A 17,594-nucleotide genomic window follows, 5' to 3' on the forward strand; every position below is an offset into this window, starting at 1 on the left:
ATATTTTTAATTTTACTTACATTTAGGTTATGCAAGATAGGATTTTCCAATTTTTGTAATTTTATATCCATTTTATACATAAAAGTGTTCTGGGAGATGACCATTTAAGCCTGTCAGTCCTACAGATTTTAATACAGATTAATTTTAAATCATACACTTACCCCAACTCATTTTTTATGGATGGAGCTTGTAAGAAAATATTTGGGTTAGACCATATCACTGGCAAATAAGACACTTCATAGCTTTCTTTTGATGCTTTCCTGAATATTTTGTTTCCATAATAAAATGATTAAGCCTGATTTTGGTTTAACTTGCATTCTTTTATTCTGTTATAAGTCTACTGATGTCATTAGATCACTTCTGATTTCATCTTATTGTCAAAGAAAAAAAATTAGGCCCATTATTCCTCATCATTTATGTCGAAACCTATAATGGCTATGCGGGAGTGAGAGACTGCAGACAGCCTTGCTCCTGTCCTGTAGAATTTAAGCAATGAATTTGTAGTTCCTGAACTGGTGGTGCTGCCTGTGGAAGAGCGGAGAGAACAGCAATCTGGGTGTAGTGCCCATCCTGAGGAAACCTTGAAACAAATAAAAACCCATTCTGTTATGTTGGAATTGTATTCCTTGGTCTCATAAGGCTTCTTCCATTCTTATTTGATACAGAGGACCCTTATTGTATTGTCATAATCACTGTACAGGCTTCCAAATTTTCTTATGTTTACTGTTAAATACTGCTTGAGCTGGAGGTGTATGTATTGAAAGCATGGATTGTAGATTGGCTGCTAATATTTTGCTGATGTCTCTATTATTCTTACAGAGTAAGGTGTTTTCTGGTAATTCCTTCAGAGATTCATAATTAATAATTAATATCCCTTGTTAGAAATGGATAAACATCATAATGGCTAGTGTTCCACTAGATGTAGATAAGGATAAAATCTGTAAAATAAATACAGAAAAGTGAGACAATTTGCCCAGAATGCCCTAACAACAGAGTAAAATGAAGGTTATCCATTAGAACTATTGAAATTAATCAAGCTATTCACTGTACCTGTTAAAAATGAAGTTACAAAGTAGTGAAGAAGTTAGCAAGCCTTGTGGTGTCAGCACTTCTTGTGTTGACTGTTGCTTCTAGAGTTTTTTTCCTTTCTTTTTTTTTTTTTTTTTTTTTTTGATCTTAAATACTTTGTTAATCTCACACATCTTTGGCTACTCTGCTACCTCCAGATATTTTTGTGTAACAACAGTTAGTGGAATACACACAGTATAAAGGTCAGCATTTTAATAGTGAAACTAGCATACATTCCTCAAACATGATAAAGCTTTGGGGTTAAAGTTCAAGAATAATCACATGTGTAGCAAGTATTGTGCTTACAATAATAAAAAGTAAGGGAGTTGAAGGAAATTGCAACTTGATATCTACGCTTATGACATCATCTTGTATATAGATACAGCTTTAGGTTTTTATTTGTTTGCAGTTAAGTTGCAGATAAAGGGGGGACAAAAGGGCTTTCAGTGCTTCTTATTCTCTCTTCTTTACAGCCAGTTAACTAGCCTTTAAGAATACGCTTGCTATTTGAGTCACTTGAATCAGTTTTTATACAAATTTTTCTGGAATCTAAAAATATTTGAAGAATAATTCTGATTTAAAGCTAAAAGAAAGCTATTTAATTAATGAAGTGCAAAGTAGAAATTATGCATGCATTTGTCTAATATTAAAAATCTAAAATGTCCTCTGTATGTGTATATATATGATTTTTATGAAAAATTACAATTATTTTTGAAAAATAAGCAATAACAAGTCAATATCTTTTGGGGTCTCATTAAGAAAATCTTTCTGATTGAAAGTTTTTTACTATCTGTGCTACACTATAAAACACTTTAGCACTATTTTATCTGTAGTAGATAATATATTAAAATAGTTGTCTTATTGTCTTGAAGGCTCTTGTCCCTATATCTTTCTTTTAGCTCTATTTGGTGGCAAATCCCTATACATCTGTTGTGAAAGGAATACATCTTCATGGGTGCTAATAAATTAACTCCTGTCTGTAGTTAAATTTATCCAGTTTAGTCAAGTAAGAATCAAAGTACAGAAATTTGAAAAGGGCATATTTAATTAATCTTATTTCTAACAGTTGGCGTTTGATAGCTGAAGCTTTTTTTTTTTTTTTTTTTTGCACTGTCAGCTGCATCATTTCAAACTGAAGTGCTGTTTTTAATTTGCTTGTGAGAGACAGCCGTGTCAGTCAAAATGCGAGAGCCTGGATGCTATCGGTTTCTGTTCATTTGCTTATTCACTTTCTTGCTTTGCTACAACCTACTTGTGCTCTCTCAATCTGTCAGACACACTTAAAGGAAGTTGTAGTCTACATTTCTACACTAGTTTTGTTTTCCCATGTTTCCTTATTTTAATAAGCTGTTTCATCCAGTTTTTAGTTAGAGCAGATTGATCTATATGCTTCAGAAGATGGATAGATTGAGTCAAGGCGCCTGTAAGAATGACACCAAAATGCTGAACGTACAGTGAAATCACCCAGCCCTGTTTCTGACTATGCTGAAGAGGGATACAAAGCTCTTTTCAGGGCCAGGAAGGAGGCCTGCTGCTCCGCGTCTCCAGCAGCTATGTGGGCGTTTCCTGGGCAGAGGTGGAGAGGGAGTTGGCCGTAACATTTGTTAGCAAGTTTTGGGATTGTCTGCGCTCTCACAAAGAAGGAAGTGATTAGAAACAGGAACAAATCTGACTTAGATTATCCCTTTGCACTCCCAAAATACATTTTTACAGCCTTGAACAAATGGTGCCCCTGAAGTAGCACAAGTAGGTTTTGTTCCTTTCTCTGGGCTTGTAGTAAAAATAGAGCAAATGCGCATCATCCATGAGACTCGTATCTTAGTGTGTTCATCTTTGTCTCTCTCATTCTGCTTCTGTTATTTTCTGTCCTTGAGAAAGGATGTCATTATTGTAAAAAGTTTTCAATGGGAAGGTTGGTCATTCATTTTAAGGGGCATATGAATTTGAGCTCCGTCTAGTAGTTGAAAATAGTTGCAAAACTTGTGTTCCAAACTGAGAATACAATTCTCAATACTGAGACTCCAAGAGTTTCTTGGAATACATTTCCTAATATCTGCAGCCTGGTACATGTTCCAGTTCTCTGGATCCAGATATGCAACTCAACTTTGAGGTTTTAGTCCATAATAGGACAAAATTAAAGTGTGAACCAATTCTCTCCAGTTCCTGTGTGTCCTGGTTTCCACAAAAAGGAAGCGCTGTGTGCATCAGGTGAGAGCCATGGCATACTATAAAAAATAGCTGGTTTGGATGATTCAGAGATGAGGATATCTGGGTCCTGATGCACAATGAAAGATTTGTTTAGATTCATCCTAAGTCCTCTCCTGAATTCCATTGCCTGCGGCCTGCATTGCATTGTAGTATCTACTGTCTATGTAGTATAGCAGTATCTGTAGCAGCAAAATCTGTAGTTTGCCCTGCAGTGATGTTTTTAACCATGGAGCGTGTGATGAGGTGCGTTCTCCCAGGTTATTCTTGTTTGACAGGGAGGTTGCTGAATTTTATACGAGTTATGTTTTCTTATCCTCGTTAGAAAATGTTGAAGTAGTCTGATCAGGAAATGATTAAAGCGTGAATCAGAGTGACAGTGTCCTCATTTGAAAAGAAAAAGTGCAGCCTCCTGGATACTTAGGGTTTTAAAACCACTCTTTGCCATCAGTACAACTGTGCCTCCAGGAGAAATGAAGAATCCAGTGTGACCCCATGACTGTACACTTGATAATCATTTCACTCTTAATAATCTAATCTGTCCATTGTAATGAAGCAATTAGCTTGCTGTGCCCCTAGCTGTAGTCTAATAGTGAATAATGGCATTTATTCTTATTTTAACAGTTTTACTGTTGAATACTATTAGGTGGGGTTTATTTGACCTGTCCTTTCAGGCCTCATACACAGTAGAAAAAAATCTTTTTATAAGTCAGGCTATCTGTTGTGAGGAAATTTCTGATGGATGGATTTAGCTCACTGCCATAAAACTCTTCCGGTCAGAAATAAAGGTAATATAACATTGGAGGAAAAAAAAGGAAAAAAATAAAGAAAAAAAGGGCAAGGAAAGGAGAAACCACAGCACTAAATCTGGCTGCTATTAGTTCCTCTGGTTTCATTTGAAGTGATCAAAGAAGCGATCTGTGACAAAGTATTACTCATTCCTGATCTCGTCAGCGAGCCTCAGAATCGTCCCTGTATTTTTCAATTTCTTTTATGGTCTAACACTCCATTTCAATATAGGTTATCTTTCTAGGGCTCTCTGTTAAAAATGGGAACAAAAATTCCTTGTATATTTTTAAATGGGATAAGGGAAAGATTTTATTCGATGTGTAATATTTAAAGATAAAGTATGTCTATTTTGACTTTGCAAGACCTGTGTAGCACTTGTTTTCTTTCTTCATTCACTGTCTCTCTTTCAGGCTTCTTTTCACTCTCTCCTTTTTTTTTCCTGCAGTGCTTATTCCTTGTAAGAGCTTTCTATGATACATGCAGTTTTTGTCCACTGCAACCATTACTCTGCTCCTACAGTGACTTTTTTCTTTGTAGGAATGGCATGCAGTATCAGATATGGCATTCCAGGAGATGTGAGGAGAAGGAAGGCAGAAGGAAGAGTGGGTTTTGTTCAGTGCAACTGTAAGGCAGATCCAGGTGGAAAGTGACATGAGGAAGTTCTTGAGAGGAGAAAGCACCTTTTTTGTGCATAGAGTTTTCAAGGTTTTATCCAAGGTTTTATTTATTTTCAAACCCTACCAATAGAATTTCCTACTGCAGTGTATTGTGGAGAAGTACTACAACTGTGTATGTTCTTGTGGGCTCCTTGGGATGTTTTCACATCCTCAGTAACATCTAGATGTACTCAAGGCTTCATTAGACCTTCTCAACTTTTTGTTGGGATTTGCATGTTCACCAAGGTAATGAAAAAAGTATTTTTGATTTTTGTCAGGATTTTTTTTTTTTTGACAGAAATTTTCATGTGCTTCTAGAAGCCAGACAAGTTTTGATATCTGGATTCTGCTGGAAGAAAGCAGAATTTCTGCCAGCTCCTCGCCCCAACTGCTTGGCAGCGTCCCTGGCAGGCTGCTGGGAAGCCGTATTCTGCATCCTTTGAGTTGTTCAGTCCCCGGTTCTTCAGCAACAGAGACAGCTGGGGCTTCCAGGACCCCTAGTTCTGGGCAGCATGTCAGGTGGCTTGTTGCAAAACTCAGACTCATGATTAAACTGGGTCAAAAAAAGTAATTCCACTTTGTGGAAAATTTCTGAATTTTTGGTGTTCATTCTTCCATAAAATAGAATCACTGCTAGGTTTGAACCTTTTATCTTCCTTTCCTTATGTGGATTTTTAATGTTCTGCTGTCTGGATTTTTTTGGTCTCAAATGTGTGCAATTCCTTTCTCTCTTTTACCTTTCTCTCTTCAGCCAGTTACAGAAAATTGTTACAGAACAATGTTTATACCTTAAGAGTGCTCTCACAAATATGAATGAAAATATTGTATTGTTAAGAAAGTGTGATCTGACATGTTTCTTGGGTAAGGAAAACAATTCAGCCCAGCTAATCTGTACAGTGAGAGATTATTATTAACTCAGACTACTTCTCTCTTTACTAGGGACTGGAGTCTCCCACTTAACTACTGAAACTAGATAAACCAATGAAGTTTTCACCCAGAATGGGCGTACGATGTTAAATTGGTTTTGTTCTATTTATCTATTTGATTAAAATCACTTGCTGAAATGCTTCATCATTATATGAATCTGACAGCATAGTGGGCTGAAACTCTGCTATAAAAACTCTGATACTATCTATACTCTATAGTGTTTAAATATTCTTTTCTGTGTATTGAACACAGCCAACAAACAAAATGTACTTCTAATTATTGTTATCACTTAACAAATGGCCTTCTGTTGTCTCATTTAGAACAAGAAACTTGTTTAACTCCTCAGAAAACTAAATTAGTCCCATGCTTAGAGAATAATAGAGAACAAATTTAATTGCCTACCCTTCCCTATTCTTCCTTATCTAATTTATATTGTGAGCATTTGGGGGCAGCTCACAGGAGTTTTTGTCATTTTAGAAGTGCATGTCTGCTCTGGATTATGCTAAAATTTGTGGTAACTATTTGCCTTTCTACAAGTTTTTTTAAAATCTAACTGTGATTGACATTCTCCAAAGGAACTGCTCTTAAATATGCCTGTTTGCTTTCATTAATTTTTGGACAACCCAGAAGAGAGCTCATGCTGAGACCATATGAAGAGGCAACAATAAACAATGATAAATGAAACAGGAGAATAGTAAATAGCACTTAGAACTAACACCAATTTCAACCTTAAATTTCTTTGAAGGCTGCATCTTTTTTAATCAGTTTATTTAAATATAATTGGAGCTAATTACTAAGTCAGACACATGGTGGATTTTTTTTCTTTTTCCATTTATGGTTGGACTGGATGATCTTAAAGGTCTTTTCCAACCTAAACGATTCTATGATTCTATGATTCTAAACGATTCTACGATTTATCACCAGATATTATTCAAAGAGATTAAGATAAAAAGTAAGCAGTATTTCACTTGTTTTTTAGGGGTTTTTTTTTTTTTTTGGTCACTGTAACTGTCAGAATTTGAAAAATTTTGGAACATTTTTCTAAAAGAGGTTGGGGCCTAAGAATAGGTCCCTTCTGTTTCCCGGTTGATAGCTTCCTCCACCATCTGAATTTCATGTCAGGTTTTTCTCCCAGGACTACTTTACCGGCACACTTCCACAGGCTCAGACAGCTGCCCTCTTAGTCAGGGGTCAACCTCTGAAAAAAGAAGAGGTAGCTGCACAAGGAGAGGCAAGAGAATAAGAAGAGGGATCAGTCTGAGCTATTCACAGATGAACAGTGTGGAAAAAAATGCAATTTCTTCTGTACTGTCTTTGGACTTTGCTCCAAATGATGAAGGGTGAGTGTCCTAGTCAGAAAAGTATTTTGGAAGATGCTGATTTATACTAGCTGAGGATGTGGTCTTACACCTTTATTATAAGACTAAATTACCGTCTACTCTCAGTTCCCATCCTGGCACTGAGGAAATTATCACAATATCCTAAGAAAAACTGGAAGATTTTATTTTCATATTTTCTCCTGTGTTTATGTAGCATTCCGAATGAAAAAAGCTTGAAGCTTGACTTGTGGGTGAAGCGAATTGGTCATCTGCACTTGGGAGAATACAACTACTTCCCTCTCTTTTTCACCATTCTTGCTTCAAGCTTGAATGATTTTATGGCATGTTTTTCCAGAATTGTGTTTACTCCTTGTTTCAGGCTACACGTGCAAATCTCTGTGAAAGCTTGGAGTGCTATAGTGCTGTTGCTGTTGATAAAATAGCAAACAAAAACAAATTTGCCAAGACTGTTTCTTACAGATGGACAGTCATTTCTTGAAAAAGTTGGTTGTTTTCTCTGAAGATACTTGAAAATGAGGAGGGATTTTTTATTAGCTTAGAAATAGTTTGTGGTGTAGTGATCAGTTTTTTGATGTTCTGAAAGTTTTTTGCTTCAGTCTCTGTACCTGATATCCATGACAGACTAAAAACATATAAAGAAATTTGGATCAGACTGGGTTTTTAAGCTTTTAGCTTGATACTTTATTCCCATCTTGAACTCCTTGCTCGTTCTAAATAAGAGTTGTACTTTTGGGGAGGGTTCTGTGCCTGGATGGTACCTGATGTTCAAAAGCTCATGGTCCTCAAAGATGAGTCTGTCAAGAAGATTTTTAGGGCTTCTGTCTGGAGTAGAATATAATGATGTAACTGGAAGCATGTTCTTTCTGTCCTTCAGCAATTTGGGTTGTTTAAATTATCTTTTTTTCCCCCTCAGTTTCTTTTAGAGTCTGAAGGACTAGATGACAGAAGATTAAGCCAAATAAAGAGAAATTTTGAGAATTCTGAATAAAGAGAAAATATGAAATTTCCTCATGTCCTCATTTTGAAAAGCAGGCTCTTTTCCTTCAAGTACAAAGTAGAAGATCACAGAAGACCAGTGGGAAATCTCTGGGTTTCCATCAAAAAGCTTTGCATTCTTAGAGTCTAGTCACTGCCCATTTGTTCCAGCCAGAGAATGAAGGAACAGATAACAGATATCAGGTATCAGATCTTTTTCAAATGTTAGCATAATAGAATTTTTAGAAGCTTACTTTTTGAGAGTGTGTATTGAAATCAGGGTTCCTATTTAATTTTGTGTTCATCTGGTGTCTTCTATTTGGTCTACAGAACATTTAGGAGAAAGGCCACCCAAATGGTTATGTGACCATCTACCAGGAATATTTTGTGCCACATTGTTCACATATATTTTAAAGGACTTCTCAGCACTTCCCAAGAGAGTTTTAGGGAGGTTAGGGAGGTGTGTCTTTTTTTTTTTTTTTTTTTAAGTGGCACAGATCAGAAAGTCTGTTGGTAATATGGCCATGTAAAATCACCAAGCATGTTTTATCATGCTTTTTTAATTTACTATAGCTATGCCTATATATAGCTCTTGCTTCACCCTCTTTCTATCTTCCTTATGTTACTGACCTGAAGCTCAACACTACTCAAGCCCTGGCAGATCATTGCCAGTTGTGTCTGAATGATGCTGGGTCTTTCCAAAATGCTATTTTTCCACCTCTGGGACCCATAGGGACCTAGCTTTGTTTGTATATTGTAGCATTTACAGACTGGGTGTGCTGTTGGACCTCTCTCAGATTAAAGGAATCAGAAAAGCCATTCTGTCTTTACAGCAAATGCAAAATGCAGGATTTGGGTTTGCTTTCATAGGCTCGCAATATCTGTGATAATTTAACACAAACTGGAATTCCAGTTTGTGTTAAACAGAGGGTCATATTACATTAAATATTCTTATTTTACAAAGATTTTTATAAGTTATCATTTCCCAAACTAAGTGTATAAGATGATATAGAAAACAATCTCGTTTACTAGCATGCATGCCTGAGACAACTATCACAGCTAGGAATTTGGTTTAATGTTTCTAAGACAGTGATTTCTGAAGTGTTGAAAAAAATATATGAAAAAGGATATAGCAGAGTCAGAGACTGAAAAATCTAAGGGGTAAGCTAGAGGGCTTTTTTACAGAACATGACACGCAAAGAAATGTTATGACAGCTCTCAGACTTTGCAGGATATGCTATGGTAAATGCTATATAAGAAGCTAGTGTTGATGGGACACAAAAAATTAATTCATGAGGCAAAATAGTCATACATGTGTAAATGCATGCTGAGAAAAAGTATGCTAATTCTAGACTGCTATTTTCACTTCCTATAGGTAGCTTTACAAGAAGGCACTGCAACTCAAGTGATTTTGCAAATGAAATATGTTTTACATTTTGTAATATCTATCAATTGATCTGTTTACTGGGAATGAGTCATGTAGCTTCCAATAAAGTTTGCTATCAGGTGTTGTCATGGTTGAACCCCAGCCAGCAACTAAGCACCACCCAGCTGCTTGCTCACTCCCCCCAGGTGGGATGGGGGCAAGAGAATTGGGAGGGTAAAAGTGAGAAAACTCGTAGGTTGAGATAAAGACAGTTTAATAGGGAAACCAAAAGCTATGCAAGCAAGCAAAGCAAACCAAGGAATTAATTCACTACTTCCCATTGGCAGGGAGGGGTTCAGCCATCTCATCAACATTGAGGTGCTGGAGCGTGTCCAGAGAAGGGCAACAAGGCTGGTGAAGGATCTGGAGCACAGGCCTTATGAAGAGCGGCTGAGGGAACTGGGGTTGTTTAGTCTGGAGAAGAGGAGGCTGAGGGGAGACCTTATCGCTCTCTACAACTACCTGAAAGGAGGTTGTAGTGAGGTGGGTGTTGGTCTCTTCTCCCAAGTAGTTAGCGATAGGACAAGAGGAAATGGGCTTAAGCTGCGCCAGGGGAGGTTCACATTGGATATTAGGAAAAATTTCTTCACGGAAAGGGTAGTCAAGCATTGGAACAGGCTGCCCAGAGAGGTGGAGTCCCCATCCCTGGAAGTGTTCAAAAAACGGGTAGATGTGGCACTTTGGGACATGGTTTAGTCTAGTCTACCCTTGTTTGGTTTAGTGTGGACTTGGTAGTGTAGGTTAATGGTTGGACTGGATGATCTTAAAGGTCTTTTCCAACCTAAACGATTCTATGATTCTGTGATCTCCAGGAAAGCAGGGCTCCATTATGCATAATGGTCACCTGGGAAGACAAACAACATCACTCCAAACATCCCACACTTCCTTCTTCTTCCCACAGCATTATATGCTGAGCATGACATCATATGGTGTGGGATATCCCTTTGGTCAGTGGAGGTCAGCTGTCTCAGCTGTGTCCCCTCCCAGCTTCTCGTGCTCCCCCAGCCTGCTCGCTGGTGGGGTGGTGTGAGAAGCAGAAAAGGCCTTGACTCTGTGTAAGTGCTGCTTAGCACTAACGAGAACATCCCTGTATTATCAACACTGCTTCCAGCACAAATCCAAAACATAGCCCCATACAAGCTACTGTGAAGAAGATTAACTATCCCAGCCAAAACCAGCACAGGTGTGTAACACTAGCCCCTGTTGTTCCACTGGTTGGTGAGGAATAGAATTAAAAATAACGTGAAACCTGTTGGATGAAGCTGGGGATATAGATATTAATTTGTTTTACTATTTCTAAAACACATAGTATCTGGAATATTAATTGCTATGGAATGATTTTTTATTCAAGAGAAATGCATAGAACATAGCAGACGTACCAGACAAATTGAGGTTTTGCAGAAGAAGCAAAGAAGATTGTTTTGATCTGGGGCCACAGGGGGCTTTCACTAATTCAGTAAATGATACAGTTGTGTGTACCAAGTACCAAGTACCAACCCTCAACATCACGGATGTCATGTGAGTGCATCCTTATACTCTTAATATTTTCACCACAAATAGTGGTGAAGAAATAAGCAATATTTTTCAATTTCCACAGGAATATGAAGTACTAAGTTTGGCATTCTCTTGAGAAAATTCTGGACAGGCAGTAGTAAGATGAGGTTAAGACAGACATGGGGTTTAGTATGTCGATAAGTATTGTAAATTCTGTACTAAGTAATAATTGATTGTTCATTGATAAATGTGCTGGGGAAGAAACAGTGTACTATGCCTTTCTAAGAGGCTTCTGATGTATAACTTGATGTACATACTGGAAAAGTTGGAGACATCAGGAATTAAAATAGTAAAGGAAACTATTGTCTCCCTGATTTGTAGTACCCTGGCTTAGTAAGAACCTACAGTGGAATTCAGGAACTAATCTTTAAATACTAGAGGAGATGTGTCTTTTCCCCCTCTCCTGCAAAATGGGAATAAAAATATTTTTTTCTGCATTTTTCTAGGTTCTCTGTAAGAGAACAAGGTCTCATTTATTCCACCTTAACAATTAAGGAGGTTGAACTACACTCGTTTTACAGTTCAGTGTAGAGTAGGGAATGGTCTGGATTACCTGTGCATTGTATATCTCTTTGAATTTATTTAATATATACCTTATTTTGTCTCACCTTCTCAATAATACAAAATACAGAGAAAATATTTTTTTTTTGTGAATGACAGACTAAACGATTAAAATGTACAAACTACCAAACTGGTCCCCCTGGACCCATATCTAGGCTGGTATCTTTGACAGTGGCCAGGCATGAATGTTTAGGAAATAATATCTCAACAGGCATTTTTGTAGCTATCCTTGTTCAGAAAAGTTTTTGCCAGAATCTAGGACTTGCTGAGCTGGGTATTGTACTCACACCACTGGGCATGAGAAGCACCAATGGTCTGTTGTGTGTGAATTTCTCTTAATCTCAATCTTTTTAAAATCCATTCATACCTCTGGTTTCAACAACATACTGTGTACCATATTCCCAACTGAATGAATGAATGCACTGTGGAAGAAAACTCTTCGGTTTTGTTTATTTTTAAATTTGCCACTTGATAACTCTAGCAGGCACCACATAGCTCTACTATACTGAGGAAAGTAGTGATGCCATAATCACCTTGACCACATTCGTTATGTTTGGACAGACTTTTGGTATATGCCCCCTCAACTGCTTTTTTTTACAATTTAGACAATCTCAGTGTATCTCAGTTTGATCTTGGGTCCTTAAAAGGATCATGTATAGAATTTCCAATATGGAAATCATTCTCTGCTTCCGATCACTCTTATTGTCCTTCTTGCTAATTTTTTGATTAAATTATATTCTTTCTGAGGGCTGGTAACTAGAATTGAGATGTTAAAGATAAGAGCATACCATATTTTTATCAAGTGATATAGTAATATATTGTCTTTCATAATAAACCCCCAAAGCTATTGCTTTTGCCTTTTTTGACCACGAGTATAAATTCTTCTTCCTCAGTCATAACAGCTAATTTATTAGTGAGCTTTGTATCCATAGCTAGGGTTATTTTCCCATGTGCATTACTTTGCACATATCTACACTGTACTCAGTGTAGAAATCTAACATTTAGTTGCCTGGCTATTCAGTCTTTTAAGATTTCTTACAATTCTTCTCAATCAGCTTCAAATTCCAGTAACTTTGTACTACTGGAGAATTTTGTCACCAAAGTTTATTTTTTCATATTTGCCTTAAGTTTAGATGACAATACCCAAGCGTTGAGAACGGACATTGTAAAACATGAGAATGCACTAGATATGGGATTAAACATGTATTTTGCAATTAAAAGAGTTTAATGCTCCATATGAAGGTTTTCTCAGATTTGTTTTGTCCTAAATACAGTCCAGATGAGGAATTCTTGTAGTTTGATAATTTTATTAAATTGATAATATCGGAAGTTGACTTGAACATAAATATTACTCAACTGCCTTCTAATGTCCCAGTTACTGAACTTAAATCTTTTTGCACCTCAGAACTACAAGTGAGAGTTTTCTTATTGTATGTTGGACTGTAATAGGTATATATGCAAATGGAAGAGAAATTACTAAAAATGTGGTCTAAATGTGACTGTAATCTTAGGTAATAAAACTTGGCATCTTTTTTGTTCAGAATTTTTGTAAAGAAGTTATAGTTTTCCTTAAAAGGAGTAAAGCAGTGCTAACTGGAGCAATTTAGAGAATATGGATATATGTGTATATGGCCATAGTACGAGATTTATTTACTTAGCTGGAAATCTTGTTAAAATGGTATATGTGACTATAATTTAGATAACAGAACAGATGGAGTGCTGTTCTTGCCAGGTGTTAATGTTTTTACCTTTATTTATTTAACTCTTTAATAGTCATTTCCATCTTACTTTTTTTTTTTTTTTTTTGTAACATGTAGAAAATTTGGCATTACAGTGTTTCCTGATAGCTTTGGGAAGCTTATAAAGTACCAACTGTACTGCATTTGCAATGTCTTCTGTGAGTGCAGCCCTTGGAAAAAGTACAAGGCTCCTACAAGCCAGAGGATTCCACATAACATGCAGAAATACCTATTGAAGGCTATTTTCTAAGTCTCACCAGTAAGCTTCAATATCGAAGGCAACTTTATAACCTGTAACTTGAAAATGTAGACATTTTTATGTGCAGGGCATATGGACATATAAAGATACGGAAGTGTTTGAGGCAAAGGGGAGAAATGCCAAGTTTCTACTGGTATACACATATTTAGTACCAAATGTTATAATTTAAAAAATCATTGATTGTTTTGCTTTTAAAAGGAAAACTGATAATTATTCTTCATTCCTGGTTTTCTAGTGTGTAGCTGGATGGAAGATGAGTCCCTGGAAGGATTCTTAGGTCACCAAGTCCAAACTCCATCTCTCAGACAAGCATGTCTTAATAGTCCATTTCATAACTATTTTATAGGTAGAGCTTGATTCATTTAACTGTATTTTGCTCTCACTTTTCTTATTTGAAGGTGTGCTAGTATACCACTCTCTTTGGAGCCACAAAACATCGTCCAATTTCCTGCTTAGACCAGCCCCAGCCAATTAACACCTTTTTGTTCTTTAACATTTTTCTTCATCTGGTATTTACCTCTACTTTTACTCCATTTTTTTCTATTTCTCATTTTACTACAATTCAAATCTCTCATCCTGCTTCTTGAATTAGGCTTTCTATTCCCTAATCATCCTCCTGACTCTTCAGGTGTAAGTTCCTATTTCTTGAAGAGGGATAAACAGGACTGCGTGTGGTGTTCAAGGTGAAGTTTTATGAGGATCAGTGTGCTGGCATTAACACTGCATCCTTTAGCAGCATCGGCTGGACTGGTTCTCTTTCTCCAGTTGCTCTCCTCTTTTATTCTGCCAATTATTGGCCATTCCCGGTCACCGTGAGCATGAACGCCTTTCGTATATTGGTTTCTTAAATGCATGACCTCATACTTAGCCCAACTGTCTGTAGCAGTTTGAGAAGGAACTGGGAGCATGGAGACTAAATGAGCTTGTATACCAGCGACACAATCACAGCTGCATTTAATGTTAATGCGTGAGGCGACCTCCCTGCTCCACAGGGTGGATGGCACCGCCCGGGAGCAACGCTGGGGGTCAGCACTGCAGTTCCTCACGTGGCCTGCTGTGAGGAGGGATGGCGCAGTCCCAAAGGAGCTCGGGCTGATCAGGGCAGTCCGGGTGCAGAGCTGTGGGGTGTCCTCCCCTCGCCCCGAGCCGTGGGACGCCTCCCTGCTGCCCGGAGCCCTCGGCGCTGCTCCTCCGGCTGCCGCCGCCGCGCCCAGCTCCTCCGCTGGGGCTGCTCGGGGCCCCGACCCCGGCACTTACCGGTGCGGGGAGGGAGTGCCCCATTCTGATTGGCTCAAGCTGCCGTGGCGACTGATGATTGGCTAGACCTCACCTGGAGCGCTGCTTCCGGCTCTGGGGCCCTCAGCACCAGAAGGACATGGACCTGCTGGAGCGGGTCCAGAGGAGGGCCACCAAAATGATCCGAGGGCTGGAACACCTCTCCTGTGAGGCCAGGCTGAGAGAGTTGGGGTTGTTCAGCCTGGAGAAGAGAAGGCTGCGGGGAGACCTTATTGCGGCCTTCCAGTACTGAAAGGGGGCCTACAGGAAAGATGGGGAGAATCTTTTTAGCAAGGCCTGTTGTGACAGGACAAGGAATAATGGATTTAAACTAAAGAAGAATAGATTTAGACTGGATATAAGGAAGAGATTTTTTACAATGAGGGTGGTGAAGCACTGGAACAGGTTGCCCGGAGAGGTGGTGGAGGCCCCATCCCTGGCAACATTCAAGGTGAGGTTGGACAGGGCTCTGAGCACCCTGATCTGGTTAAAGCTGTCCCTGCTCACTGCAGGGGGTTGGGCTAGATGGCCTCTAAAGGTCCCTTCCAACCCAAAGCATTCTATGATTCTATGATTCTACAATTGCTGTGTGTGCTCAGCCTGCCCTTCTGGAAGGTTCTCCGCAGGCTGGTGGCAGTAGCTGTGTGAAGCTGTTGGTCCCGGCCTGCTCCCGGTGGAATCGCTGGAGAGCAGCGGCTGTTGCAGCGGCCCCAGCCCCATCTGACAGCGCCGCACCGGCTCTCATCCTGCTTCTGTTGTGGATTTACTTCAGGTTGGCTAGTTCGTATTGCACAAAGTGTTGATCTGCTTTACTTCCAGTTCTTGGTGGTGTCAGCAAAAACACGTGTTGTGCTCTTTTATATACAACATTAATGACAAATTTGAATAAAATTCTTCCCAAGATAGATTCTAGAGGAACTTTACTATTTATGTTTCTTCAGCTTAATGCTTCCTCTTTTAATAGGATACAGTGACATCTTTTTGGGCCACTTCCTGACTGTTTAATTCATTTCCCTGTGGCATAGCTCAAACGTTTACTGAAATCTAGACAAATTAAGTCTGGTTTTTTTTTTTTTTTCCTCGAGAATCAACAGTTTTCGAAGGAAAAAGATTAGTGTGACTTACTTTTTAACTTTGGTCTGACTTTATCTTGCAACTGCTAAGCAGACTTAAGGTAGAGGCAGACCTGAGGGAGGCCTGTCTGCTGAGTGCCCAGTAAACACAGAGTTGCTTTTGCAATCGGAAGGAGAGTTAACTTCACAAAAGTAATCTGAGCTGCTTACCATAAATAGTGGTATAACAATGTAATTAACAACTTGCTGTGCTGGCAAAACATGAATGGAGACACACTTAAACTTTTTAAGCAGGATGGCATGCTAAGTAGAAAGGACTTTTCTTCAAGTATAGTCTTTCTCTTCTAACTTTTTTTTTCCTAATTAGTGAGATTTTTTCCAGTTGTATACTAAAATTCCTATCCATGAAAAACATTCCTAATGTAGGCACAGTGCGTGAATTAATTTCCATTCTTTTGGATATGTTACCATTCCTCTCCTGCTATCTTCTGTGTGACCTTTGCTAGAATATTGCATTCACTTTTAAGGCCCCCTGGTCAGAAGTAAATTGATGGATTAAAAGTTGTTCAGGGAACTGCGAAGCTGTTTACAAGAACCTGGCAAAAGACCAAGAATGTGAATTCTTTTATTTTTTCATGTTATTACAGGGTTTAGTGATAGTAAAAGGGCAAGAATATAGCAGTCTGCACAGTTTTAGAAGCAAAGCAAGGAGAAGAAGTTAAAAAAAGTACTAACTCTTAATAAAAATATTCTGGGAACGACAACTTATTAGTCTATGCGGTAGTCTATTACCGGGATTGCCAGAACTCTTGTTACTTGTCACGAATGCAGGTTTCTGAATCCTGCTGATTATGTCAATTTATTGTGAATGAGTGACTTTACACAGTTTGATTTAGTAGTAGTTTAGAATTTACTTGTAGCAAATTGCAGGATTTGATTGTAATATTTTAATAGCAGTCATCAGTGATTAGCAAAGTGATTAGACAAAATTGATCAAAACAGTGACCTAGTTAAAGATTCGAAGATGGCAAGGTTCACTCTATTACTACATGGAAGTGCATAAAGGAAAATTAAGTTACACTGAGTTGGAATGATTCATAAAGGGGTTGTGTATGCAAGGGATAAGGAGGACCCTCGCATTGAGTCATGAGGTTCAGAATAGACCCCCTTGCTTTCTAAACTCCTTTTCAGAGAGGAGTCCAGGTGTGGCTAGGTGCAATCTTAGTCTCGGACTTGGTGAACAGTTTATAGGAATAAGGATAATGCAGCAGTATAAGACTCACTTTGAAATGAAATTGTACATCTGCAGACTACTTAAGCTGATTCACACATGCATACACACAAACATGAATACATACATAAAAATGGTATACCTGTTAAAAATTCCCCTCGGGTTCAGTGAAATACTCACGTCTAATATCTTGGCATTTCTCAACGGGCGAGGGTTGAGCCTTGAGGAGTGAAGGGTTTCAGCCCAGGCTCCACTGTCAGTCTTCGACAATGGATTTCTGGTTGTAGCAAACTGTTTCAGAGTTTGCTGGCTCTGAGAGGCGTCTCGCTCAGAGGGAGATGCTGGTGCAGCCCGCAGCAGTCCAGGAGAGCTCAAAGGGCCTCACTTAGGACTGCTGTTTATAGGATTGTGAGATGATTGGCTTTATTCACCAGTAAATTTCCATCTGAGCCACAGTTCGGATTGGTAGTTGCTGGAATTCCAGTAACGATGATACTGCTCTGTTTCAAGGCTGTC

General features: G+C 38.6%; 1 protein-coding gene across 27 annotated transcripts in view; it reads left to right on the forward strand.

Annotated features, from left to right (window-relative positions):
- Positions 1–17,594, forward strand: part of RIMS2 (regulating synaptic membrane exocytosis 2) — a 496,337-nt gene that overhangs the window by 17,594 nt on the left and 461,149 nt on the right. The gene's annotated exons all lie outside the window — the stretch shown is intronic.

Source organism: Pelecanus crispus, chromosome 2, assembly GCF_030463565.1.
Source record: "Pelecanus crispus isolate bPelCri1 chromosome 2, bPelCri1.pri, whole genome shotgun sequence".
NCBI classification, from domain to species: domain Eukaryota; kingdom Metazoa; phylum Chordata; class Aves; order Pelecaniformes; family Pelecanidae; genus Pelecanus; species Pelecanus crispus.